This window comes from Triticum urartu, chromosome 7A (assembly GCF_056163025.1).
Source record: "Triticum urartu cultivar PI428250 chromosome 7A, HENAU_Tu73, whole genome shotgun sequence".
NCBI classification, from domain to species: Eukaryota; Viridiplantae; Streptophyta; class Magnoliopsida; order Poales; family Poaceae; genus Triticum; species Triticum urartu.
The window spans coordinates 195767293-195793757 of record NC_141879.1 but is presented as its reverse complement, the minus strand read 5'-3'; the positions used below and the strand labels follow the sequence as shown (position 1 = coordinate 195793757).

The following is a 26465-nucleotide window of genomic DNA, read 5'->3' as shown; positions in this document are numbered from 1 at the left end:
TACTGCCTGACTTGCCATTGTACTAGGATATTCTTGGGCAAAGGGAGAAAGGACTATTGAGTGATCGCCGCATTTGATGCCAATTGGTGACATGGTAGCTAGTAAATCACTACACCATTTTTTCACATTGGTGCATCATTTGCATGGTTGTTGGATACTTGGATTGGACCAAATTCGCTTAAAGACTGCTTTTATGTAAAGATGACAGAGAGCTGGTGGTTCAACCCGCCGATAGAAATTAACCTTACCTCGACTTTGTCATTGAAGAGGTGCATATTCATGTATACCATACCAATCAATCATCTTTACAAGTTCATGTACATTGTCTTTTTCATGGTTGTGACTTGTGAGGTTGAGCAGCCATGGTGTGGCAGTAGAGAACATTTCATGTCTTATGTTTGGGAGGCATCGAGGAATACGGGAACACTAACCGCTCATCGTACACGAGGCAATGCTTGGCCTGTTCATGTTGCTCGCTGCTTCTGCCCTCTTGTTGGTGTGGTGCGAGGAAATATAGTTCTATGGGGACTAAAATGCAAGCTGAGAGAGGAGGCAGGCAACATACCATAGGGATGCTCCCAAATGTTCTTCGTGTCTCTCCTCTCAAATCCTAGCACCAATATCCTCAAGTCTCACAAAATGGCATTAGAGCAGGTGCAATGTTACTACAACCTGAGTGAGCATGGTGCTGTGTCACTGTGCGCTGCGAGTGGTGGAGTCATCTCAGTTACGTTGTGATAGGGTCAGGGGGAGAGCATCCATCGTCATCGACCCCCAACTGCACATATACAAAAAATAACAAAGTTTCAGATTCTGCTCAAACAGTGCACATACATTTTAAGTAATTATGTTTTCTTTGTACATAGCTTCTTCGATGTCATTTGACCATTACACTTTGCAAACATCTATAACACTAGATGAAACGGCGCGCTCTACCGTGCCCCGCTATAGCCGAATTCTTCGCATGCGGTTTTAGGTGCACTTAGGCCATTCGTCATTGATTTCCACTGGAAGACTGGCTTATTCGTGTCCTAGTCGTGACTGCAGGCGAAGCACCAGACCGGACCGGCCGACACTTCGAAAATAGAGGAAAGCTAGAGTAATGCAGAAACCAATTTCATTGGTCGAAACAAACAGTTCAAATGGTTCCTAGTCAGACTCTGACAATTGATATCAGGTACAGTTGACAACACGCCAATGTCAGAAAAGGCCCTGAGCAAACGGGTCATTAGTCGGGTGTAAGCTTAGAAGTGATTTGCTACTACCTCCGTTCCAATTTATAAGACTTATCTTAAAATTTTCATGTTTCTGTTTTATAAGTCTTATTTCTATTGCTCCTCATCACGAGCTCATATATCAAGGTGCATTAAATCGCTGCATGCAAGGATTAAGAAAACGAAATATGTATGTGGCAATCATGTGGCAGATTGTAAAACTGCCACCCGATCTCGTCAACACCCTTCGATCGTGATCCCGATCCAATCGCGCCTCTTCTCTAATTTTTCTCTGCGAGCGACCTCGCTCTGCAGACGACCCACCCGCCTCCCTCGCCTTCCTTTCCCCTCATCCCGTCCCCAAGATCACGCCCTCACCGGATCCAGGTGAGACCTGAGGGTGAGCTCCACCCCCAGCCTGTGGGGCGTCGGGATCCAGTCTGTGGTGCCCTTGGGACTTCACCGTCAAGCCTCCTCGTCCTTATCATCCTCGGCAATGGCTACCCCGGTATCCCATCTCGCCGTGCCTCTCAACTCCACGTCGGCGGCTCCGTCCATCGACGTGTTGGCGCCACAACCTGAGGCAACTCTCCGGCCGTGCAACTCCCCACCATCAACGGCCGCAGTGTACACCGCCGACGGTCACGCCCCCGACATGCAACTTCATCGCCGCGGCATACGGCTGGCCGAGCACCTGCACATCACCCCTTTCTCCATGGATTCGCAGCGTCGCCTAACCATCTCCGACATACTGTTGCCATATTAGTGCCAAAGTTAGTGCTCTGCACTGCTGCCATATTCCTTTTAGCATTTGGATACCATCTAGCATGCATAAGTGCATAACTGATTTGGAGTTCGCTACTGGTGATGTAATACTTACACTTGGCAATAGGCTAGAGCTGTTCTTTGTTGCTAATCTAGTCATGAACCATGCTATATTCTGTTTTATCAAACCAACTGTTCTGATGATGACATTGGCTCATTATCATCTAGGCATGGAAGTATGGTACGGTTGTTGTGTGCCAATCAACAAGGCCTTATCATCATCGCCATTTATTAGGTGTTATGAGATTGATATGTTAATCAAGGTTTCTCCATGTTAGGTGTTACGAACCTGCTCCTGGCCATAGACAAAATATTGAGGATGGAGGAAAGTCAAAATACTGATGAAATTGAGAGTGCATTGGAGACCCTAAGTCTAATTGGTACAAGTTACGTTTCTATGACTTTCTAGTAATTTTCTGTTGTACTAAAACATGCATCTTTCGGGAGTGGTCTCATTAACCATAATACTTCATTTCACTATCTGGCATACCCTTTGTTTATCTTGCTCACTTAATGAAATAGCAACTCAAGGAGCATGGTTGTTGTTCTCTAATCGACCAAATATTGCCAAACATGTGCTAGAAATATCCTTTGATACGAAGGGCAGAGCTAAATAGTTGGTAAGTTCATCTACTACTACTACTACTACTCTGTTGGTCATTGGCAAAGTCTCCAGAAACTATTCCTCTTAGAGTAATGCTATGAAACTTTCAGGCGGTTTTACATGCATTTTTGGAATATCACGTGATGTTGATTGACAACAAGACCAGATGAAACTGGATGATTATCAAGCAAAAGAGTGCCTGAAGCACTTAGTCTACACCGCAACATCAAAGAGTTCAAAATTAAGTCCTTCAGTTAGTGCAACACAATTCCCCTAGTTTTATCTTTCTCGGAAATGAAAACCTTTCATTGTTTAGTCAACTACATCAATATTTTCTTCCTTTGTTATCTGCAAGGAAAGAAATATTTCAGTTCTAACCTATCTCTTGGCTAGAAAATGGCATCTCCGAAATTTATTGTTTAAGGTATATGCATAATATAACTTATGTTGGTCTTATGGAAAATCAGATAGTTTTTATGATATCCTTATGAGCAAGATATTCTTATGAGAATCATATAATTCTTATGAACATATGATATAAAAGAAAAATGTAGTATTGTTAAGGCGACTGGTACATAATAGAGCAATGCCGGGGCTTGCCCCCCTTTTCGGAAAAAACATAATAGAGCAATGGCATTACAGAAAACGAAATACGTATGTGTAAACATTGTTTTAGCTGATGATGGTAACTTTGACCCGTTGAATAAATTGTTGAAACATTCCACTGGTAACCGTTGTGTAAATAACATGTTAATTTATGCACCGCAGACCCGATAACATATGAGCACACATGTACACCATGGTAACTTTGACTAGGAAAAAAGTTGTTGAATTTTACCCCGGTAACTTCTATGTCCACACCATGATAAACTTTGACCGGAGAATTTTTTTTTGTTAAAAACACACCCCGGTAATTTTCTACGTAAACAGAATGGTAATGTATTGGTTGCAAACCTAACAACTTAGGTACAAACACCACAATATCTTTTACCTAGAGAAAAAAGTTGATGAAAACACCACCTAACATCATGGTAACTTTTTTGACCCAAGAGAAAAATTGTTTGAAAACATACCTCGTAAGTTTTGCCAAAATAGCATGGTAATATACTCAATGCAAGCATGATAACTTACGATAACACCATGATAACTTTTGAAGGGAGGGGCGGAGTTGTTGAAAACATGCTCATGGTAAATTCTGCGTAAATAGGATGCTAATATACGCACCGCGGACATGATAACTTACACATAGACACCATGGTAACTTTTGACTGGTGAAAAAGTTTAAAAACATGCTCATGATAAATTCAGCGTAAATAGCATGGTAATATTTCAACCGCATACCTGAAAAGTTATGCACAAAAAACACGGTAACTTTGATCAAGGAGGAAAAAAGTTATTGAAAAACTTAGCCTCCCGATAACTTATGTGAAAATAGCACGATAATATATGAATTGCATATCCGATAATTTACATACAAACACCGTGGTAACTTTGATCAAGAAGGGGAAACCGTGGTTGAAAAATATACCTCCAGTAACTTATGCAAAAATAACACGGCAATATATGAACTGCATATTCAATAATTTACATACAAACACCATGCTAACTTTAACTATGGGGAAAAAGTGATTGAAAAACTTACCCTTCTGATAACTTATGTGAAAATAGCATGGTAATATACGAACAACATACTTGATAATTTATATACAAACACCAAGGTAACTTTGATCAAGTGGAAAAAGCTTTTGAAAAACATACCCCACAATAACTTATGTAAAAACAACACAGTAGTAACGAATCGCATACCCGATAACTTATGTACAAACATCATGGTAAATTTGACCAAGGAAAAAAAAGTATTTGTTAAAAAACATACCCCGGTAATTTATGTGAAAATAGCTCGGTAATATACAAAACGCATACCCGATAACTTACCTGCAAATTCCGTGGTTACTTTGATCAAGGAGAAAAAAGGTGGTTGTTCAAAAACATAACCCCCAGTAACTTATGTTAAAGTATCATGATAATTTTACGTTCCACATATGTGGTAACTTATGTAATTCATGCGTGGGAACTTTTGAGACGATAGCTTATAGATAAACACCTTGGTAACTTTTACCAAAGACAAAAAAGCTATTGAAAAACATAACCTCGATAACTTATGTGAAAATAACACATTAATATACGAACAGCATACCCGATAACTTATGCACAAACATTGTGGTAACTTTTGACCAAGGAAAGAAAAAGATATTGAAAAACATAACCATGGTAAATTATGTGAAAATAACACGATAACTTGCATACAATAGGCGTGGTAACTTATGTAGCATAGGCGTGGTAACTTTTGATTCGAAAAAAAGTCATCAAAACATACGAACATGAGATCTAGTTTTAAAGATCTCGTCATGACGAATCTTTTATGTGAAGAAAATTTATGCATCGGACCGGCGGCTTGAGCTATAATTTTTTTAAAATTTTTGAAATAAAGAGAATCTAGGATGACATTATATTTTTTGTCCTCTAATGCATGCATATAATTGGAAGGAAGAATGCCGTGGAAGGAGAAAAAATCATGCTAATGCGTGCATGCATGTAATTAAAGTGAAGCGAGGAGGTGTGTGGCAGTTTTACTTATATGGCACACATGCGCTAAATATTTTGGTCCTTAAGAAAAAACTCACTAATGCATGTAAAAATTCTTGATTATTTATTGATCACACATGCATGCATTGCAATTAATGCATTGGTAGACATAGTTTTTTTTTGAAAAAACAAGTGCATTAATTGAGTAGTAAAGGAGGGAGTAGTAAACTACCATTGTAAAATATTTTCTTAAAAACCAATTGTAAAATATTTAGAGGGATGTATTTTCTAAAGCTCTTAGGGGCCTAAACCGGCAGTACTTCCTAAAAGCAAATGCTAAGGGCATCTCCAACGTCGACCCTCAAACCGCCTACAATCGTCATCCGGACGTGTTTTGCAATCCAACGCGAGCCTGTATCGGTTCGCAGGTCGGTCCGAACGTGCTTTTTCCTGCTTCGCGGGTGTCCAGACCACTACCATGTCCGCTCCTGACTATCCTGGCCCACCAAAAACTCCTCCGGCCCCCGCGCGCTTTCCCGCCTGAGAAGGCCAGCGCCGCTCCAGAGCACCAGTGCTGCATTTATGTCGGCTCAGAGCGACGTGACCTCTCACACGCTTCAACATTGAAACGGCGCGCCGGCCGAGAGTGCCGCCCTCACCAACTTTATGGGCTCAACATCATCGTCCGATTAGCCGCTCAGGCCGCGGAGGCAGAGCTGGAGACTGCCAAGGAGGAGCTAAAGACTGCGAAGGCGGAGCTGGAGCTTCATTTCACGGTGCTCACGCCCAGATGGACGCCGGCGATCATTTAGATTAGGTTTAGAGTCGGATTTAGTAAAAATATGTCTGAAATGTAATGAATTTCATCCGGTTTATATGAAATCCAGCCGGTCTCCGGAATTTTTCCAGTTGGTTCAAATCTCGTTTCAATTGTATACGGGTAGTGTTCGATGGACAGCTCCCGCGTCAGTGTCCACGGACAGATGTGGGAGCAAATTTGAGGATCAATGTTGGAGATGCTCTAAACCGATAGCATGTAGCAAGAGAGAAAACAAAGGGACTAAATAACACCGCATGATTTCCATCCGAGCACCTCACATGCCACAAGACAATGGCAACAAAAACCAGGCCCACCAAACAGCAACATATTGAAGCATTAAACACACTGGGACCCACAAGTCAGAGAAACAAGGCTGTTCGATGGCCTCATTGCGATCGTAGCCAGTTGCGCGTAAATTATAGAGGGATTGTTCATAAATATTCTCATAAAGTTTCAGATTTTAAAAAAAATGTTTTGCTAAGTTTTCTTGCGGGATGTAGCGGGGGTGCATCGAGCTGGGTGTAAATAAACCACTCTCCTAACTGCTCGCCACAATTGATGCCAAACGGTGACATGATAGTACATAAATCAATACGTCGATATCTTTTCACATTGCTGCATCCTTACCTTGGTTGTTGGATCGGACTAGATACAATTAAAGACTATTTCCTTATTTAATAAAGTCGATAAAGGAGAGATGAGACGATTCCCTTATTTATAGTCGACGAAGGAGAGCTGGTGGTTCAACAACCGAGAGAAATCAACCTTTCTTGGGGTTTGGCACTGAAGAGATACCTATCCACGCAGACCATGCTAATAATTTATGCAATTCATGTAGCTAATGGATGCGAGATTTGGGTAGCCAAGGTGTGGTAGTAGAGCACAATTCATGTCTATGTTTGGGAGGCATCGAGGAATATGGCAACACACTAGACCTAGCATACACGAGGCAATGCTTGGCCTGTCCATGTTGCTCACCGATTCTGTCCGCTTGCACGATTGGTGGTAGCTGCAACTCGATTCAGTCATGTGGATGGCACGCGAATCCATCGTGGTTTAGACAATCCCAAACGTGCATTTCTGTTTGTGTGTGTAGCGACATGATCAGATGTAGTTCTATACGAACTAAAAATGCAAGATGCGCAAAAAAATCGAGTAGCAACAGAGAGGGTAGGAGGGCATCTGACCATCTAGAAATTTCCCCAAATGTCTTTGTTCATGTCTCAAACTCTCCATACCCTCCAAAATACAGTACTAGTAACACCCAAAATCACCGACTCTCACAACATGGTATTAAAGCATGCCAATCTTGTGTGATATCACCAGTTTACCACGACGAGTGAGCACGGTGCTGTGATGCTGGGAGCTGCGACTGTTAAACTTAATCCAGTAGGATAGATTGGATCTTATGCCTAGAATTCAGATCACCTAATTGCATATGAACAGAGAGGGGTTGAGTTCTTACCACCAATGGAAGCAGCCATTGGTGTCGATGGTGCGAAGTCCCATGCCTGCTCGATGCAGGCTTGATGCAGGCTCGGTGAAGATGCTCGCTGCAGGTAGCGGCGTCCCTCGGGGCTCCACCGGCACTGCCCTGGGACAGGGGCAGAGCTTGGAGATGATCTTCCCGTCGTGCAGCGCTCCCCTAGATCGGTTAGGGTTTAGGGATGTGGGGAGCAGGAGTAAACCGTACGAGAACTAGTCTAACATAGGTGCCGGCTGCTCCCCCATATTTTTATGTGCGCTGGCGACAGGGGACCAAAACCATAGTTGGTTAGGGTGCCCACGATCAGGGCGCGTAAGTTGAGATCGAGGGGTACGAACGTTGGTTCGTGACCTCCCCGTTTCTCTCTTTAACATAACTTATTTCTGATCTTTTATTTTCGTTTTGGCCCATTGGGCCTCTAGATCAATACCAACATTCTCCCCCTTGATCGTTAGGCTCAATGACTTTTGTCCATTCTCCATAGGAATATTATACCAGAGTAAGGTGTTACAACAGTCGATGAAAAGCCATTGAACCTCAATATTCATAGCACACATCCTATTTCGAAAAGGAAACATTTCACTTATTGGGAGTGGTTTATATTAGCGGTCCCATAATTCCAGAATCAAGAGGCTTCCAATAATCCCATGCCGGCTACATGCTCACGAAATATATTGGGTGGTAAGCCTTTAGTAAGCGGATCCGCAAGCATACATGTCGTATTGATATGCTTAACATTAATAGTTTGATCCTGGATTCTATGTTGAACAACATGGTACTTTATGTCAATGTGCCTGGCAGCAGCACTTGACTTGTTGTTATTCGCATAGAAAACTGCGGGTTCATTATCGCAGTACAATGTCAGTGGTTTGGAAATGCTGTCAACCACTTTAAGTCCGGGAATGAAATTCTTTAGGAATATAGCCTTCCCGGTGGCCGCAAAACATGCTAGATATTCTGCCATCATCGTAGATGAGGCAACTATCTTTTGCTTGGAGCTTTTCCACGATATGGCTCCTCCAGCGAGTGTGAATATATAACCTGACGTGGATTTCATACTATCCACACACCCAACAAGATCAGAGTCTGAATAACCAATAACTTCCAGGTTATCAGACTTTCTATATGTAAGCATGAAATTTTTAGTACCTTGCATATAATGCAAGACTTTCTTTGCAGCCTTCCAGTGGTCCAGTCCTGGATTAGATTGAAATCTGCCAAGCATCCCGGTTACAAAAGCTAATTCAGGGCGTGTACATACTTGAGCATACATGATGCTTCCGACAGCTGAAGCATAAGAAACCGACTTCATCTGATCAGTTTCATTTTGGTTCCTCGGACATTGGAATGTCCCAAACTTATTGCCCTTAACTATGGGGGCAAGTGAGGAAGAGCACTTATGCATATTGAATTTCTTTAGTACTCTCTCAAAGTATGCCTTTTGCGATAGTCCTAATGTTCCTTTGGACCTATCTCGATGAATCTCGATGCCAAGGACATACGAGGCTTCACCGAGATCCTTCATGTCAAATTTTGAGGACAGAAATCTCTTGGTCCCATGGAGCATATCTTTATCGCTGCAAGCCAATAGAATATCATCCACATATAGGACTAAAAATGTGAACCTACTGCCTTTAAATTTAACATATATGCAGTTGTCCACTTCATTCTCTTTAAAACCAAAAGTTCTAATAATCTCGTCGAACTTTAGGTACCACTGCCTTGAAGCTTGCCTCAAGCCATATATGGATTTCTTTAAACGACATGCCATGTGTTCTTTTCCTTCCACGGCAAAACCTTCAGGTTGAGTCATGTAAACTTCTTCTTTTAAGTCACCATTCAAAAATGATGTCTTGACATCCATTTAATGCAGCTCCAAATCATAATGAGCTACAAGTGCCATGACAATTCTGAAAGAATCTTTGGATGACACAAGCGAGAAGGTCTCCTTATAATCGATTCCTTCTCTATGTGTGAAACCTTTTGCTACAAGTCTCGCTTTGAACCTTTCGACGTTCCCTTTGGAATCATATTTGGTTTTGTAGACCCACTTGCAGCCTACCCTTTTGGCTCCATCAGGAACTTCTACTAAGTCCCAAACATCATTCGAGCTCATAGATTTCAATTCGTCTTCCATGGCTACCAACCATTTGGACGAGTCTTTACTTTTAGTGACTTCTTTATATGAGGTCGGATCTTGTGCCTTCCCTATGTCATTTTCATCCTCACACATGAAAATGGCATAATCGCTAGAGATGGCCTATTTCTTTTCCCGTTGTGATCTTCTCGTAGGCTCATTAGTATGTGCATTTTCTCTTGCCCGAGAAGGTTGAGGATTAACATTGGGTTGAGGCTCATCATTTGGCTGAGGATCCTCATCAGGCTGAGGATCTTCATTTTGCTGGGGCTCCTTATCGGGTTGAGGATCCACTTCAGGTTCGAGATCACCAGTAGGTGTCTCGTGCATATTAGGCATAGGGATAAAGTTCTGTTGGATAGTCGGGGATGGAACGCACACCCGCTTCTCCTCAAGATCAATCGCCCTAACCTTAGTGACTTCATTATCCTCAAAAAACACCGCTTGCCTGGTTTCCACAAACTTGGTGGTATGACCTGGGCAATAAAAGCGATATCCTTTTCCTCTATGAGGATACCCAATGAAAAAACAACTAACTGTCTTTTGGTCCAATTTCTTAATATGTGGATTGAATACTTTAGCTTCAGCCGGGCAGCCCCACACTCGTAAGTAATTCAAGCTCGGTTTCTTTTCAGCCCACATCTCGTAAGGTGTGCTCGGTGCTGACTTAGTTGGAGCAAGATTTAGGATGTGTGCAATTATTTTCAATGCCTCCATCCAAAGGCTTACTGGTAAGTTCGCATGACTAAGCATGCTACGTACCATATCCATAAGAGTGCGGTTGCGACGCTCAGCTACGCCATTTTGCTGAGGTTCACCAGGCATTGAATATTGGGCAATTATTCCATTTTCAGCAAGATATTTTGCGAACGGTCATGGAATTTGCCCATAAGGAGCATGCCTGCCATAATATTCTCCCCCGCGGTCAGACCGTACTACTTTGATCTTTAGGTTGAGTTGATTTTCAACCTCGGCTTTATAAATCTTAAATTTGTCCAAAGCTTCGGATCGATCACGTATGGGGTAAATGTAGCCATAGCGAGAGAAATCATCTGTGAAGGTAATGAAAGAATCAAAACCATCCATAAACTTTATGTTAAAAGGTCCGCATATGTCAGTATGAATAAGTTCAAGGACCGATGTGGCTCTTACTGCTCCTTTCTTAATTGTTTTCACATATTTTCCCTTAATACAGTCAATACAATTGCCTGCATCAGAGAAATCTAGCTGATGACGTATTTCTTCTTTAATCAATCGTTCCATTCTCCCCCTCGAAATATGGCCCAAGCGACGATGCCACAATTTTGAAGAAGGATTGATACTTCTCCCATTCTTTTTATGATTGCGTTCATTCATATTCATTTCGCAGAGATTCACACACATAGGATAACCGGAAAGATTTAACATATAAAGTTTGCCTCGTCGGACGGCGAGACCAACATCATTATTACAATACTTTAAAAACATTGTTTCTCCCCAAAGGTACAATGAAAACCAAAATCATCTAAACACGAAACTGAAATCAAATTCCTACTCAAAGTAGGCACATAAAGAACGTCCTTGAGCTGAAGTAGGAAACCAGTGTGCAACTTCAAGGTGAGGGAGCCCACGGCTTCAACTTCAGCCTTCTTCCCATTCGCGACATTAAGTCTTCTTGTACCCCTTAGGGTGTGGCTTATATGGAATCCCTGCAAAGAATTCGTGACATGAACAGCCGCACCTGAGTCAATCCACCATGTAGATTCAGAAAAATCAACATATAGAGATTCATCTACAAGAGTGATCTCATCCTTACCCTTTTTATTCAGCCATTTAAGAAAACCTGGACAGTCCGCCTTGACATGATTTGGCTGCTTGCAAAAATTGCAAAGTCTTTCTCCAGCGGCATTTGTAAGATTAACTGAAGTAGCCGCTAAAGGTGCGGGACGTGAACAGCTTGCCTCGTTGCATTGCTTAGGCTTTGGAGGATTCTTTTTGGAATACTGCTTTTTGTTGGGCGCATTATTGTTATGAGCATGGTTCTCATGCTTCCTTTTCCCAGAACTAACATGGAAAGCTTGATCTTTCTGTTCACTCTTAATTCTCTCTTCCTCCTGAACGCAATGTGCAATGAGTTCAGGTAGTTTCCATTTGATTTCAAGAGAATTATAATTTATCTTGAATGGATTGAACTGTGAGGATAGTGACCTAAAAACTAGGAGCACAAGAAGCTCTTCGCTCAAGTCACACTTCATGGTTTTAAGCTTTGCCGCGGCATTGCTCATGCTCAAAATATGCTCCCTCACATTTCCATTTCCTTCATATTTTGCAAGCAGCTTGTGTAAAAGCTCATCTGCATACACTTTCTCTGAGCCTTTAAATTGTTCTTCCACCGATTTCAAATATTCGGTAGCACTTTCATTAGGGGGAATAGCCCCTTTAATCTCTGTGGAGATGGAGAAGTTCATAATTAGGAGTGCCATTCTATTGGACCTCTCCCACTTCTCAACTTTAGTGTCGTAAGCTTTCTTAAGCTCAGCATACCCAGTGGCATCCTTTTTAGGTTCCACTGTTTTACTTTCCATTAGTGCAAGGTCAACCTCATGCCAACCCAAATGCAAAAGCAACGAGTCCTTCCAAGTTTGGAAGTTGTTTCCCGTGAGTGGTTCGATATTCTCGAGACCACGAGGACCGAAAGCTGTCATGATTTCAAAATATCATAAGCAAAGGAAAAGAACATCATCATAAAATCAAATTGCACAAAAATTAACCTACGTTGGTTTGATCAATTCTCATGCAAAATTAACTCCAAATTATATCACCGTTGGGCAGAAAATAATAAGGAATTAACAGAGTGATTCAAAAATGTAAAACAACGTTGGTTTGTATTACAAAAATGATCACATTAATCTCATGTGTAATATCAATTTTCAAACATTAATAATTCACCATTTATTGATATTACCATGGGATTAACATAAATGTGCCATAAAATGACACAAACATTAATTCATAAAAGTTTTCTAAACAAAATTTCTCGTTGGTTCCATTTCATTCAGAAAACTAAAACATAATTTTCATAATCATTTTCCTGGCTATTTTCTATTTATAACAGTGCAAGAACATTTTGGGAATAATCATAATACGGAAATACACTGAATAAATAGAAAACACATAGAAACTTTAATTTTTAGCCCAAGACCCACGACAGCTCTTTAAATTCTATCCCAGCAAACAAAAAAATATATTAAATAAAATCTTTGTCTGCGGGCTATGGCAACTTGGGCCGAAGCCCAGCCACAAAAGCGGCCCGTTCATCGGCCGAAGCCCGTCTGGAGCAGCGCGTCGGGCTCGTCCATTGGATCGAGCCAACGGCTCCGATCGCTCCGGAGTGGAGCAAAACACTGTCTGGTCAAACCCTAGACCTAATCCCCATTCCTCCCGATTCACTCGCTCCCGTGAGAGAGAGAGAGCGACTGCTGCGGCAACGGCGAGACGCGCCCGCACATGAGGTCACGGCGGCGCGAGGCATGCCGGACATGGCGACGTGTCAGCTTCACTCGCCGGAGCAGCGTGCAAATGGACTTTGTCTCGCGCGCTCCTCCGTTGAGCGTAGCTTCGGTGACATGACGACGCAACGGTGGGGCATTTCGCCGGCGGTTGCCGGCGCAAGCTTTTGGCGGCTGCGGTGACGTCCAAGGAACAGAGGCCCGGCGACGAGCGCGTGCGTGAGCGCAGCAGCAGCGACTGCTACTTCATTCCGCACGCCATCTCGAAGGGCGGCGGCGTCCCAGCCATGGCGTGCGCGCACAGCGGCGGCCGTGCAGACCCCGAAGGCCGGCGTCATCTGGGTGAGCCCGTCATCTTTTCTCTTCTTCCAATTTCATTCATCATTTGGACTTACCAATGGAGGATTTCACAAAAGGAAAACTAGGGTTTCAAATTTGGGGATTTTTAGAGTTAGGGTTCGGCTGACTTTAACTTCGCCAATTCATCATGTTCTAATTGCTAACATGAACTAAAACCAGGGCTTACTGCCATATCTTGATGCGGAAACGTGGCATAGCTAGACTAACAGAACATCTTAATCATCATAATTTCTGTTATTTGATTAGCACTAATCCTGTAGCAAATAGTCCTTTAAGCGAAAGCAATGAACCCTAACCTAGCATTATTAACTTGAACAGTGGGCAATCAATCTAATCATGAACCATAATCTTAAGCCTTAATCATCCGTACATAATCATGATCATCAAACTTAAACAGATCATCTTAGGGATCTAATCTAGGCTTAACCATGCTCAAGATACCATTGTTAAACTTAATCCAGTAGGATAGATTGGATCTTATGCCTAGAATTCAGATCACCTAATTGCATATGAACAGAGAGGGGTTGAGTTCTTACCACCAATGAAAGTAGTCATTGGTGTCGACGGTGCGAAGTCCCGTGCCTGCTCGATGCAGGCTCGGTGAAGATGCTCGCTGCAGGTAGCGGCGTCCCTCGGGGCGCCACCGGCACTGCCCTGGGACAGGGGCAGAGCTTGGAGATGATCTTCCCGTCGTGCAGCGCTCCCCCACATCGGTTAGGGTTTAGGGATGTGGGGAGCAGGAATAAACCGTACGAGAACTAGTCTAACATAGGTGCCGGCTGCTCCCCCATATTTTTATGTGAGCTGGCGACAAGGGACCAAAACCATAGTTGGTTAGGGTGCCCCCGATCAGGGCGCGTAAGTTGAGATTGAGGGGTACAAACGTTGGTTCGTGACCTCCCTGTTTCTCTCTTTAACGTAACTATTTCTGATCTTTTATTTTTGTTTTGGCCCATTGGGCCTCTAGATCAATACCAACAGCGACTTGTGGAATCGTGGCAGTTAAGTTGTGCACAAGGTCAGGGGAAGATTTGTGTCTACCGGTGCGTGTTGCATTGCCGATATTTGAGGCTGCAAGTGCTACTGTACTAGTCCGCCGACCGGATAGCTGGGTATCCAATTGATTGTAAGGCTAGCTGATTGATACTGGTACGTGTATCTAGTACATCACCAGGATTTGGCTACGGTGTGGAGTACAAGTACAGTTCAGTCTCTGCATGCTATTAGTACAACATACCTTATGGAACTTAAGTCCTTGTGAAACTTATGTGGGATAAAGTTAAAGATAAGTTTTTTCGGTAAGGGTTGACTAGCTACATGAAATGCTCAGTAAACAATATCATTTACAAATAATCCTCAAAGCTCCCAAGGGTACTCTTGAGACTAACCTGATTAAATTGTTGGGGACAGAAAACTATATTAGTTGGGCTCAGTATGTTTAGTTGTTGTTGTATTATTATTATTATTATTATTATTATTATTATTATTATTATTATTATTATTATTATTATAATATTTTTTAAGACCAGAAACAATATGAAATGGGATTCCCATGCTGGTGGCATTGCTGTCAACTGTTACATTCTTTTATAATAAAAATCATATGCAGTTACTATTATACAATTCTCAATTTGGACTTTCTCATTGCAAGTCTAACAATGCATTGAAAATGACTGATGGCAGACTCAAAACCCAAAGAAGGTTACACTTGAGCGTGCTCTGAAGTATCTGACGAATAAAAATGTCAGAAAGTTTGATCGACCAAAGGGGGAAAACTAACAAAAATGTAGAGCCCATTGAATGGCACTAAGAGCCTGTTCGGGCTCTCTCCCCGCTCAGGAGCGGAGCAGCTTCCAGTTCAAATTTTCAGAGTTGCTCGAGGGCCACTCCGCGCGCTCCGCTCCGCGCTGAAGGAGCGGAGGGTTGCCGAACGGGGCCTAAGTGATCAGTTGTCACAGATGCAATGTGGAAACTTGCACAAGTTCCGAATAACAAAGGTCAGTGTCAAGCTCGTCATAAAATTCTGAGTGGATCATCACTAGGAATGAGCAGTCAGTATTTATTCAAGTGGTCATATGCACCTAGCTGCTGCCGATAATTCCGATAAAGCTTTTTGATGATTATGGGCCGCCATGTGTGAAAGGACAGCCGGTCAACTAATAAACATGTAAAACATGTGCGCAGGTGCTCATGTCCTTTGAGTTGTATTTCCTGCTGGATTTCTTCGTAATCCCTCATATAAAAGAGTGTATATACATGCAGAGGAGCAACATCTCTCTGCGCTTCATTTTTATGTGGGTCACCGTCAGCAGCTGCATAGAAAATACAGATGACAGACAGCTTACCAGATAATATACACCCATACTTTTTTGAGAAAATTCCTTATTTGACACTGTCTTAAAATCTGGTTCCTTATTTGACACTGGAAAAGTTTTTCTTCCCTATTTGACACTAGTCCTAAATTTTATTCCCTATATGACACTTTCGTTCATTTTGAGTCTAAATGACACCTGAAAAGACAATTTTGCCCCTCATGTGGTATGTGTGCGCGCGCGCGTGTGCTGTTGCGTGTGTGGGTGCACGCGCACATGTGTGCTGCTGCTGCATGTTTGTGTGCATGTGTGCTGCTGCGTGTGTGTTTGCTACTGCGTGTGTACGTGCGCGTGTGTGTGTTGTTGCGTGCCTATGTGTTGCCTGCGTGTGTGCTGCTGCGTGTGTGTATGTGGGTGTGTTGCTGCGTGTGTGTGTGCACGCGTGCGTGCGTGTGTGTGCGCATGCGTGTGTGTTGGTGCATGTGTATGTGTTGATGCGTGTGTGCTTCTGCTTTCGCACTGATGCTGCGTGTGTGCACTATTGCCCCCCACACACATACCACATGAGGGGCAAAAGAGTCTTTTCAGGTGTCATTTAGGCTTAAAATGGACGAAAATGTCATATAGGAAATAAAATTTAGAACTTGTGTCAAATAAAGAAGAAAAACTTTTTCAGTGTCAAATAAGGAAGCAGATTTTAAGATAGTGTCAAATAAGGAATTTTCTCTACTTTTTTTTGCCACATCCATTTTGTAGTATTCTTAAGCTGCTAATGTTAATCATAATGTTGTGCGGTCGGTTCAAGTGGCCACCCTTATGTTTCTTCGCAAATGTATCTTGTTTCTTGAAAAGGAGGATGTACCCCCGGCCTCTGCATCTGGACGATGCATGCAACCATATTATTAATTATTCACAAAGACCATGCAAGGTGATACATCAATAAGTCCGAAGCCATCATCTTGGCAACGCTGTTGCTACTCCTATCCCCTTGATGAAGGTGTGCCGAATGTTTGGGCCTAATGCCAAACAGACATCGCACCAAAGCTTAACATCTAAAGCCGGGAGTCCCATCCAAGCCACTACCTGGATTGGGTTGTTGGAAAGCGTTGCATGGAAAACAAAAAAATCTACGCACACGCAATGATCTATCCATGGAGATGCATAGCAACGGGGGGGGGGGGGGGGGGGAGAGTGTGTATATGTACCCTCGTAGACTGTAAGCGGAAGCGTTTGACAACGTAATTGATGTAGTCGAACTTCTTCTAACTCTGACCGATCAAGCACCGAACGTACGACACCTCCGAGTTCTGCACACATTCAACTCGGTGACGTCCCTCGCCTTCTTGATCCAGCAAGTTGTCGAGGTAGTAGATGAGTTCCGTCAGCATGACGGCGTGGTGACGGTGATGGTGAAGTGATCCTCGCAGGGCTTCGCCTAAGCACTACGAAGATATGACCGTGGGAGTGAATGGTGGAGGGGGGTGCGACACATGGCTAACAATTGTCTGGTGTGTGCTAGGGGGCGCCCCCCACATATATATAGGTGGGAGGGAGAGAGGAGAGGCCAGGAGGCGCCCCAAGTAGGACCAAATCCTACTTGGGTTCCTCCTAGGCCGGCTCCCCCTTCCTTATTTATCGGAGGGGGAAGGAAAGAGGAGGGGGAGAAAGGGAAGGGGCAGGCCGAATCCCCCCTTTCTTTCTCCCTCTGGTTCGGCCCACATGGAGGGCGCACCAGCCCCTGGTGGCTGGTGCGTTTCCCCTCTTGCCCATTAGGCCCATATCTTTTGCCGGGGGTGCCCGGAACCCCTTTCAGTGACCCGATATGTACCCGGTACCCTCCAGAACAGTCCCGGTGTCCGAATACTATAGTCCTATATATCAATCTTTACCTCTCGACCATTTCGAGACTCCTTGTCATGTCTGTGATCTCATCCGGGATTCTGAACAACATTCGGTCACCAAATCACATAACTCATATAATACTATACCGTCCTCGAACGTTAAGCGTGCGGACCCTACATGTTCGAGAACTATGTAGACATGACCGAGACACCTCTCCGGTCAATAACCAATAGCGGAACCTGGATGCCCGTAATGGCTCCTACATATTATACGAAGATCTTCATCGGTTGAACCGTTATGACAACATACACAATTCCCTTTGTCCATCGGTATGTTACATGCCCGAGATTCGATCGTCGGTATCCTCATACCTAGTTCAATCACGTTACCAACAAGTCTCTTTACTCGTTCCATAATACATCACCTCGTGACTAACTCCTTAGTAATTTGCTTGCAAGCTTATGATGTGTATTACCGAGAGGGCCCAGAGATACCTCTAGAAACTCGGAGTGACAAATCCTAATCTCAATCTATGCCAACTCAACAAACACCTTCAGAGATACCTGTAGAGCATCTTTATAATCACCCAGTTACATTGTGACGTTTGATAGCACACAAGGCATTCCTCCGGTATCCGGGAGTTGCATAATCTTATAGTCGAAGGAATATGTATTTGACATAAAGAAAGCAATAGCAATAAAACTGAACCATCATTATGCTAAGCTAACGGATGGGTCTTGTCCATCACATCATTCTCCTAATGATGTGATCCCGTTATCAAATGACAACTCATGTCCATGGTTAGGAAACCTTAACCATCTTTGATCAATGAGCTAGTCTAGTAGAGGCTCACTAGGGACATGGTGTTTGTTTATGTATTCACACATGTATTAAAGTTTCCGATCAATACAATTCTAGAATGAATAATAAACCCTTACCATGAATAAGTTATATAAAATAACAACTTTATTATTGCCTCTAGGGCATATTTCCTTCATGGTTCCCACACTGGTCCGCCACACTCCCAGTGAGCACCGCACGCTACAAGGGCCGTCACCTCCATCGGTCCATCTTCAGAGTAGAACTGATGCACCGACCTTGCCAGGCCTCTCTGCCATCAACGCCACCATGACGCCAGATAGCTTCCTCCTCCTGCACGAGTCCATCTCTGCGCATGGGACGCTGATTCTCCACTGTGCCATGCCGTCAAGACCCATCGTCGACGATACAGTTGATGCCACACCGCTCCACCTACATGCCATCTCGTGTCTACTCCGAACTACCAGCAACTCCACCACCCTAAGCAGTCCCCGACCGACGCCTTCAGGAAGGAACACGACACCAAAGTGCAATCGTCGCCCGAACAAAGGAACAAAGGCTTTCGCCTACGCTCATGGCAGAGGTGGGGGACGTATGATCCACACCGAAGCCTCCAGGAAGGAAATCGGCACCGAGGGCGTCGACTTTGGTGCGGCTGCCATGCCGACCTGGAGTTTCCTCCAGATCCATGCTCACTCGCCAGATCCGTGCACATAGTATTGGTGTCGACCGTGGTCGCTACCGTAGCCAGCATGAACCGGAGTAGATCAAGTCAGAGACGACACCTCCCATGGAACTCCGGTCAGCCATCGAGGAGCCGCCGTAGCGCCGCTGCCTCCACGTCGCCCATGCAGCCGTGGAAGGCCCCCACCTGCACCCGCGGGTGCTGCCTGCCAGGCAGGCCGCACCACACGCCACCGATCGAGGCCGCTGCCCGAGATCCCTGCGCCGCCCGAGTCACCGACGGGCAGATCTGAAACAGATCGACCACCGACCACCATAGGAGCACCCCGAACGTCCCTCCACGCGACCACCAAGGGGTGTCACGAGCGCTCTTCACCCCTGAGTCCTTGCCGGTGCGCCCTGCCGCCAACGCACCGCCAACCGTCACCGAACTCCACCCGTGCCAGGTCCGACCGCTGTGGGGAGGAGAGGTCCCGCCGCCGCCGCCGCCGTCAACTGGGCTTTGCCTGGCGGCGCGCCCCGGTGGCGGCGGGTAGGATAGGTGGGAGAGAGAGTCGAGGACTTGGCGGCGCTAGGTTTCCCCCTGGTCGCCACACAAGGGCGACACAGGAGGGGTTGAGAGAGAGTCCTGGATTATGGGGTCCTCGGGTGTCCGAGCTGTGTAGCTTGGGCTGGACTGATGGGCCATGAAGATACAAGATAGAAGACCTCCCCCATGTTCGGGTGGGACTCTCCTTTGCGTGGATGGCAAACCTAGCGTTCGGCTGAATAATTTCCTTTCTCTGTAAACCGACTCTGTACAACCCTAGGTCCCTCCTGTGTCTATACACTACAAAAAAATACACTTCCGTGATGATACGTGTTTGTCATAGTAGGTCACATTTTTTGTCATGCATGTACATCCATGACAAATTTATGACAGAATCAAGATAGTCATACCTGTGCTGTCGTAGAAGTGTTCCATGACATTACCAAAATTATCATCACGGAAGTGTCCACTTCCATGACGATAAATCGCGCGTCACAGAAGTGCTTTCGTCAAGGGTGACCGACACGTGGCATCCACCGTAACGGAACGCCGTTAAGCTATCGGGTCGGGTTTTGGATCCGATAACCCGTTAACAGCCCCGACCAATGGGAAATTTCCACGTGTAAAATTCTTATTGGCCGGACGAAACACGTGTCAGCTCGTCAGTGGGTCAGATAGGCGCCTATGATACGTCGACATGTGGCATGGCCCAACAGAGGCCCATTCCTATGAAAAGGCCGGCCCGTTTGACTTGGTCAAAAGGTGGCAGGCCGACCCATGGAAAGCCTGTTAACGGCCTGTTCGCATATAGCCCATTTACAACCCGCTAACCCAAGTCCCGTTACGCCCTATCCAAATTAGGCCCAGTAGCGTCATCTGGGCCATCCAATATGATTCCAGCCCGTTTTCACTTCTGGCCCATGTATGGCCCATGACGTCTTTCGGCCCATATGAGGCCCTATCTAACTCTTGGCCTATTAACGGCACGTGGTGAAACTGGCCCGTAATGAACAGTGTATCACTTTACACCCATTAACGACCCATGGTGAAACTGGCCCGTAATGAACAGTGTATCACTTTATACCCATTAATGGCCCGTTATTCCGTTGGGCCGTTTCCAGCCCATGTTATCTTTCGGCCTTCTCAGAGCCCATTTATTCTTGGGCTCATTTCCAGCATTCGTTTACTTACGGCCCGTTACTGTCATTTTCTGCTTGTGGGCCAAATTCAGCCCGTGGTTACAGTCGGCCCGTTTGTGGTCCGTTAATACGTTGGGCCCGTTTTCATAGCGTCATCAAATACGGCCTATTAATGATGGCCTGTTACGGTCGGCCCATGAACGGACGATTCCAACTCTAGCCCGTTTACGGCCATAATGCGGCATGTTATTGGCCCATGTTTGGCCAAGCGATCATACGGCCCGTATAAGGCCCATTGATGATACGGCCCGTAGAAGGCCCATTGTTTCTACGGCCCGTAGAAGGCCTACTATTTCTACGGCCCGTAGAAGGCCCACTGTTTCTACGGCCCGTAGGAGGCCCAGTGTCACTACAGTAAATATTAGCCCATGGTTATTGTGGCCTAGTTTTAAAAAATAGGTTATTGCAGCCACTAGTTAACCGCGGAAAAAGAACTACAATGACTACAAGCAAACAAATAAACAAGACAACAAGGAAATAAATAAGCAAGCAACTAACGCTAGGCTATCACGGCTATTACACATATTACATCCACCGGGCATCAAAGTTCGCCACCAGTGCAAATATAGGGAACAAAGCAGCATATCATATACACTGGCCGTCAAAATTAGCCACCAGTGCAAATAAACGCGGTAGCAAAACAAGAGTATAACTGAAACAACTTCAGAAGAGCTCAAGAAACGTTATCCTGGGTATCCACCATGCTGGCAATAAGCTTAGCAAGCTGATTAGCTTTGTCCTATTTGGCGCTAAAATCCTCCAACGCTTGCTGTTGCACCAGAAAGTATGCATCTGAATGCTCCAGTGACTTCCGCAGTCCTTCCGCTTCTTGTCACAGCACATCTGATCGATGTCTTTCAGCTTGTAGTTGAGACTCAAGAAACCGAACTGATTCAGACAGTGAGTTTGAATAGCTTGTGCAAGCGGTAGTGGCCAATAACTCCAACACTAAACCAAGACAGGATGTGTCACTATCCTGAACCTTATCTGCATTACTTACTTTACCGTTGCTTAATAAGGCACTCTTCCCCAATATTCTGTCAGCATTCTAAAAGCAGAAACAAGCAGACACATAACAAGTTTAGCATGTACTAGTATATGAAACTCATTTCGGTGAACCAGTTCATTAGTAAGGTGGACAGGATTAAACTACCAAGTCTTCTATTGCCAAGTACTAGTACATAATAAAAGCATCAAACAAACATATATCTATGTCCTATGGTAGCAATGGAATCTTAAATTAGAACAGTTGTTCTTCAGGTTTAGGCACTTGTTCTACATGAACAGAGTACAGTAAGACGCAAGAATATAATACTTAAAAATAGAAAATGAGCTCATAGACCTTACCACATTCTTGGTTCGGGACCAGTACAGAACAAGGCGTTCCCAGTCATCGTCCAGTAAATGTGTCTCAGGAGAACGTAAGGGAATTTGATGAGTTTCTTTGCCGGTGAAGTACGTTTTCTTCAGGTAATTCCGATACTGCCACCAAGCATTCTTGAAGATAGCAGAGGTATTAGCACAGGTTACCTCATCCTGAGTTTCCAAATCGGTCCTTCTCTATAGAGAAAAATGGGAAAATTTGCTGTATTATAACCATCATGGAGGTAGGATGTATGGGACGAAGCAAAGTAATTGCCATGAATAACATTACTTACACATAACTCCTGGACAAACACCTGCAACTGGCATTTTCCTTCATCTTCAGTATAATATTTCCAAGATGGGAAGATACGCACATAGGATTTAACAGCATCAAATGCGATAGATGCTAAACTACGACTAGCTGGTTGTGCTTCCTCCACAGGAATAGACGTACTAACTGGTGGAGTTGGGGTTCGCCGTGATAGTACTGGCCCTTTGGGCACTGGAGCTGCCTTACTAACTACTCTTGTTTAGGAGCTCTGTGATGGAGATGGTGCTGTGTCAATAGGAACTGGGTTACTATCGGCTGGGGTTGGGGTTAGATTGGGTGAAGCTGGTTCTCTGTCCATCTAGTAGGGATACAATCTGCGAGAGTTTGGGTTATGTGTGGTAGGGCTGGTTCTTGTGCATGTACAACCGGGATGCTATCTCCACCAAGAGGTAGCACTGTTTTATTTGAAGACCGTGTTTTTAGTCCGCTAGATACTGGCATCACCCGCTCCAATTCAAATGGCTGATAAACAGGAAACATAGTTGAATGTACATACATTGTATGAGAGACAAATGCAATAGATAGTGTGGAAAAAAGAGGGCATGAAATAGTTGACATGTATATTGTTTAACTAAAACGGATAGCATGACATAATTTCACATATATGATGTCTATCTAAACTGGATAGCATAGCATAACATAATTCAAAGATATGATGAATAACTAAACAGGATCGCATGACATAATTCACCTACATGTTATCTAAGTAATCAGGATTGCATCATTTAATTCACATATGTGATTTATATGCTAAATAGAGGGTATTCGATATGATGTCTGAACTAAGAACATGGTGTTGAATATTGTGTATATGATGTCTAAACTATGTAATGCAAGACACCGTATGCATGATATGAGCAGTATAACCGTGCCAAGTCAGAGCATACACCTCAGTGGGGGAATAGGACTGGTCATCTGTCTCTGAATCCATCTCTGAGGAGCTATCGGGACCCAACAAGAGATCTGCTTCGACAGGTAGCACTGTCTGCTCTGAAGGCCTTGTTTTCACTCCAGATTTTTCCATCTCCCACCCAAATGGCTGATTCACAGGAAGAGTAGTTTAATGTACAAGCATTGTCGACAAATGGAAATGTAATATAGAAAAGGATGGGCAAGATATCATTCAAATATATGATGCCTGGTTAAACAGGATGGCATTGCACATTTCACATATATTATGGCTGGCTAAAAGACATGAGACTGCATAATTCCCATATATGATATAGAAACTAAACAGGTGGCATTACAGAACATGTCTAAACTAAGCAGATGACATATATGATGTCAAAAGTAGGCACTGCAAGGCAACATATGCATGATATGACTAACATCATCATGCCAAGGTAGAGCAAACACCTTGGGGGGTAAATAGGAGTGGTCAGCGGCGTCCGAATCCGCCTCAGATCAGATATCTTCCTCTGGATTACAATCTGGAGAGGGGCGGGGAGGATTTGCCATTGAACCCACCATGGAGCGATGTCTGCATGACATTGTATTGCCGTGCAAAACTCTTCTCTTTTTCTCTACATGTTCAGCATGACTGTGTACAATATCTGACATGCATACGAAAAAAATATGGTGAGATTATGTAAGGAGAGCATGCAGAAATTTAGAGTGATGGTAACAACCAGTGGATCGATGTTTTTCCGTTGAACCAAAATAGCCCTAATTGATCGACGTGAATGTATAGTAATAAGTGATGCAACAAGTGTACAACCTCTTTGCCGTAGCCGTGTCGACCTCAACATCATTGGGTTGGTCGCTGAAGCAGTTGAGGCAGAGGTGGCTGTCGGAGGTGTGGAGGAAGATCTGAGGAATCTGTAGACGGCGTCCAGGGCACTGCTCTGTTGTGATGGATCGTTCTGTCGTTGGAGCAGCTCCGGTGAGCCGTAAGACGTCAAGGCTGAAGCAGCACAAGACAGACATCGTCAATCTCAAGTGGGATTCTAATAGCATCTCCAATAGATGATGTAAAATGGATGTAAAATTAACATCACCAAAAACCACCTGACTACAATAGATGAGGTAAAAACTGTTGACTCTGAACTTAACTGTCGAAACTGAAATTTACTATCGAATCTGAATGCTACTGTCGAAACTGAACGCAATGGTAGCGGAGAGGCACTTGACATGTAGTTTAGGGAGGGCCTGCAGTTCATCTTCAACCTGCACCCCCTGAGCCGCCAGCCACCACCGGCCGAACCGCCGGCCCCAGCGCCGCCTCGCCACCCCGAAACAACTCGCCACCGCCGCCCGGCCAGCCCTCTAGGCCCCCCGCCCCCACCCTGAACCCTAAGATAGATAGTGGGGTACCTCTCCGTCGAGCCCCCGTCCCCGCTGCGGGTGGTTCTTCCTTAACTCCGACAAGCCCCCCAACCCCTGAAAATCGACTGACCCAAAAGTCGATTCAGTCGACCAAAGTGTGGCTTAATCGGAGCAGAGCAGCAGCACGAGCGAGGGGGAGAGCAGCAGCAACAGCAGCTGGGCGAGCGAGCGATCGAGCAAGAGCCGGAGCAGCAGCAGCAGATCCGGCTAGTATGCCCGCCGCCGCCGAAGGGGCCTCGGACTGGGGGAGAGACGCCGTGGAGATGTCGCCCGCGGCACCGGCTTCAAGGTAGCCGCTCCATGGGGGTGCGGGATGGAGCACCGTCGGCGCCGGGAGGTCGAGTTAAGGAGAAGGTGCGATGCGATGAGTGTACAACCTCTTTGGTGGCGCCGAGTAGGCCTCGGCTTCGTCCGAGGAGTCGGTGAGGATGATGCGGTTCCAGTTGAGCAGGTTAAGGCGACGCTGTGGGGATGGAGCAGCCACGATAGACGAGGCGATCGTCGGAGCAACTCCTTGGAGGTGGAGGACGGGGCGGCTGAACCGGCGGGACGACGAGATGGACAACAGATCCTCATCCGGGGAGGTGGACGAGGGACGTCGAGCTATTGCGGTGGACGACGTCATCGGGGAAGATGCTCCGGCTGGGCAGTGGTGACGTGGCGGACGGAGGAGGGTGGGGTTTCGTGGCTGGAGCGGAGAGGTTATGGCGGCCTGGGATTTCAAATGGCGAAAAGGGGGCGATGGGAGGGGGTGAAGCATGACTTAGGAACGCGCTTGTCCAAAATGTAGGGTGTGTTACAAAAGTACCCCCACCGATTTGAACTAGCGGCCCTTTCGGCTCAGGGTTAGAAGGGGGATTTCACGGGTCGGGATTTGGCAGCTGGAGGGAGTTTTCGCGCGCGTTGTAATTTCGGGATAGCAAGGCACGGGTTGTGAAGGCGCCAGTTTTGGGAGCACGATATCTGAATTTTCGGGATATAACAAGACGCGGGTTGAATTTTAGGGACAAGCCTAACATGTAGTAATATTGTACTTGTATGTACCAAATCAATTCGCACTTCCCTCAACCAAAAAGAAAACGAAAAAAAATAAAACTATTCACACCACACAAAGAGAGAGTCTTGCCCCGTTTTACTATACAAATGCTATTAAAAGCTACTCCCTCCTTCCATCTATATAGGGCCTAATGCATTTTTCGATGCTAACTTTGACCAAATATTAGAGCAATGATATATGACATGCAACTTACACAAAGCACACTGTTAAATTCGTCTATGAAAGGTTCTTTCAATGATATAATTTTCACATTGTGCATGTCATGTACTATTAATCTTGTTAATAGTCAAAGGCGGTCTTAAAAATCCCATTACGCCCTATATAGATGGAAGGAGGGAGTATGAATCCATGTTATGTCCGATTAAATTTTTTCGCTTGCTGTATAATGCATGTAACCTACTCATACCAACATTTTAGTGCATTCCAAATGTCTATACTACCGCTGCAATTCAAACTAAATTTGAATTCGTTTCTCTATTTCA

The 26465-nt window shown here is 44.7% G+C and overlaps 1 pseudogene; it reads right to left on the bottom strand.

Annotated features, from left to right (window-relative positions):
* Positions 1–11476: 11476 nt before the first annotated feature.
* LOC147958961 (uncharacterized) lies at positions 11477–12356 on the bottom strand (annotated as a pseudogene).
* Between the last annotated feature and the right edge of the window lie 14109 nt (positions 12357–26465).